Below are 3,620 nucleotides of genomic sequence, written 5' to 3'. Positions count from 1 at the left end.
CTCTATGGTTGCAACTAATCACACAAACACAAGCAATAGAACACCAAATCAATAATAATGATAATAATAATAGTAACAAAACTAATAATAATAATAATACTAAGTTAAAAAGAAATTTCACTAAAACTGTGCAACACTAACATTTGAGTTACAGAGAGTCTTATACTAAGTTAAAAAGAAAAACCAAAAGAAAACAACAAAAAATAAATTACAGTCTGATGAATTTCAGCTTAATATAAAGAGCTGAATAATTGCTGCAATTGCTCAAAATGAGTAAATGACAAACAATGCACCTTACTTCCCGGAACATGAGAATGATCATATTCATATGCAGCATCAGATGATTCCTCAGGGTCATGTTCATGTGCAACTTTAGATAATTCCTCATTATCTTCAACATGCTATACAAAAAAAAAATTATAAGTTCAATAAACATAAATAGTATTATAGTATAACATTAAATTTAACACGTACCTCCTCTTCCATATTGTCATGAGATGCATCATTGTCATCATCATGCTGGGCCACTGCAGCTTCAGTATCAGCAGGGGGCTTGTTTAGATCCTATGAAACAAACCTCAAATAGAAAATTAACAGATGCAAAATCATTGAGGAGCAAACTTGATGCACGAAAAGTAAGTATGAAAACTTCATGTGAAGTACAACTCTCACCTGACCCGAAAGCGAGTGATCATGAACCCTTGCTTCATCATCAGATTTACTTCCTACAGCTTCTTGTTCTTCAACTTTTTCTTCAGCCTTTTGTTCCTCAACTTTTTCTTCGGCTTTTTGTTCCTCAACTTTTTCTTCGGCTTTTTGTTCCTTTAACTTTGCTTCTTTGGCCTCCCTTTTCTTCTTTTCCTCATTCTCTTTCTGAATACGTTTCTCCTCTGCCTTTTATATCTGTTCCTTACGCTCTAAAGAAAAGGTAACAAATTCCATATTAGAAAAACATAAAATGATAACTAAAACATTAAACACAAGTACCCTTAAGCTGCTGAACTAGCCCCTTGAGTATGTTTTCCTCATTCTTTAACCTAGATAACTCTTCCTCTTCTTTTGCTGCTGAAAGCTTTGCTTGTTCAACTTCATGCTTTCTTACTGTAAGGCCTTCACGAAAAGCTGTAATTTTTTTTCTTAATCTGTCTCGTGCTACCTTCCCAGCTTCCCAACAGGTGTTTTTGCACTTAACTTTACCATCATATTCGTCACTTCCATCACAGCAATCTGCTCAATAAAACAGTGTAATCATTGGCTTTAAAATCAGAATTTGAATGCATAGGTAATTTCATAGCCAACTTTAATTCAAATGCCGCCTTAATCAACCAGTAGATAATCATGGAAGATATATAGTTTTAACAGCGACGGATTTACAAGGCTAAGACCTAAGAGAGACAAGTAAAAGCTAGATCATTTCACAGATCACAACATATTATGGTATATTAGTATAATATCAAAGCAGCAAGCCAAGGCGATGACAGATCAGGTTGTTATTGTTAAAACTAGATATCGTTTTGCACATCCTAATGGAAATGGAAACTGAATATCAACTAACTAACTAGTTAACAAGATAATAAAACATTTACATGAATTTACATCTTGTGGCAATGTAACAGCAACAGGAGCTGAAACCAACACCTTTAATGTGAAATAGAGAAAGGATATTCTAAAGGTTCCTAAAGCAGTATCATTAACCAATTGTAGGAACACTGCATCTCTGAATCGCTGATGCATCTCAGACACAATGTACACAAGATATAATATGCCTACATTTTGAACTTAGAATTCTAATTAATCTATCAAACAACAGGTCCACTAGACCAACATCCAAATACTTGTTCAAGTAAATCAGAAGCACCTGAAGAGGAAAACCAATGATTCGATGAAAATGCCTGAATTATTAAAGATTATAGACTGACAAACACAGATAACAAAGCAGAAAGAAAATTTCAAATAATCCAAAGGACAAATAACCTATAAATCCATAAGGTTATATATAACAAGTTAACTACAACTCTTTTACACATGTGTCAATAATATACATAGGAATAAAGTAATATTGTGTGACACACAATGCAAATCAATTACTGAAACATGATGTCAATATTGAAATTCTATCTGCCTAATTTGCAGGCTCTAGGGTATATCTACAGCTTCTGCGCCAGTTAAATAATCAGATAACCAAATTAGCAGAAACATCTTTCTCAAGCATGATAACATATACCACGATAAACCCATCGAATTCATAAAAACAAGTGACCGCAAAAGTCCAAACCTCACAAATACAACAGAAACAAATGAATAAAAAGTTTACTCACCACAAATCCCATCATTAACCCTAGAAGAAAATATAACAAGCGGACTATGACCCGAGTTCCGGCAATAAAACTTCCCAGACGGACATGCCGACGTCCCTGCAATGCAAAAAAACTCACAATTATGACATCAGTCCATAACCAAACATAAACACATCTAACTCAAAATTCAAAACCTATTATGACTGATGCAGTCAATATCGGTGCTATAGCGGTTATCGGACCGCTAGCAGAATATCTGTAGCGATAACAAAGGACCGATATATCACTGATTTTCCTGATATCGGTTTTTTAAAGTCTTAATTGTCAATTGTTAGTGTTTTAAGTCTTAATAAGTTCCTACTTGGTACAATTATTAATGTTTTGTAACGTTAATTTGTTAAAGGTAGGAGTGTATTAGTGCTGATTTGCTATATACATAAATTGTGCATGATATTAAAATGAATGATCCCACCGCGATAACCGACATCTCAAATATAACCGCATAGATTAAAGTAATATATAATATTATATAGACCTGGCTCATCAGTGGCGTCTGAGCAATCAGAAAAGTCATCATTAAGCCGAGCCTTAGTGAATGATTTAGATCCATCTTCCGGAAGAGTATAATCCTCTGTAGTATTCCTCAACTGTTGAATAACAATAACAATAACAATAATAATATGAAATGATGGTTGGTGATTATTAAAGAAGAATTAGGGTTTGAAATGGACCTTTGGGAAGGATGTTATCCGACGGCCGATCTGAGGAGTAAGATCGAGCTGAAAACTAGCAGTATGAAGGATTTTGTGTGTTGTTAGTGGTTTGCGTGTGCTGGTGGAGAAAATTTGATGGTTTTAGGTTGAAATTTGGAGGGGATGAAGTTGGAATATGATTCGGAATCTCTACTACAGCGCTACCTACAATACAATACAAAACTCACTAGCGACGACTACAAGCCAGAAACGGGCTTTAACTAAGATCGAAGAACTGAAACGACGTCGTCTTCGGCTTCAGGACTTTTCACTAAAACATAAGGTGTCTCGTTTTAATCCTCTTACACCATAAGGTGTGGTTGTCATTTTGCTTCTTACTTTAGATATTCCACTTCAATTCACTCTCTTATACAATAATAAAGAAATGACCACCAATTTACCACTTCTCTCTAATTTCAAATAAAATTATAATATCTATATAACTTAAATTAAATTAATACAACTAAAACTATGAACAAAATATAAATAAAATTACTTTTGTTTAAATTAATATAACTAAATAAAAACAAAATTACATTCACTTACATTAATATAACTAAAAACTAAATAA

At 33.5% G+C, this 3,620-nt stretch overlaps 1 long non-coding RNA gene across 1 annotated transcript; it reads right to left on the bottom strand.

The window, feature by feature from the left end:
* Window positions 1-204: 204 nt before the first annotated feature.
* Window positions 205-2,946, bottom strand: LOC143532566 (uncharacterized). Its single transcript, XR_013135198.1, has 6 exons — window positions 2,833-2,946; window positions 2,319-2,414; window positions 988-1,227; window positions 673-917; window positions 475-564; window positions 205-401 (listed from the first exon to the last, which is right to left on the bottom strand). It is a non-coding gene; the product is annotated as an uncharacterized LOC143532566 (long non-coding RNA).
* Window positions 2,947-3,620: the final 674 nt, after the last annotated feature.

This window comes from Bidens hawaiensis, unplaced genomic scaffold (assembly GCF_021521415.1).
Source record: "Bidens hawaiensis isolate Kalapana, Puna unplaced genomic scaffold, B.hawaiensis_p1.1 tig00000702_1, whole genome shotgun sequence".
In the NCBI taxonomy this organism is placed as follows: Eukaryota; Viridiplantae; Streptophyta; class Magnoliopsida; order Asterales; family Asteraceae; genus Bidens; species Bidens hawaiensis.
The sequence above is the reverse complement of the archived record's forward strand: the minus strand, read 5'-3'. Positions and strand labels throughout refer to the sequence as shown.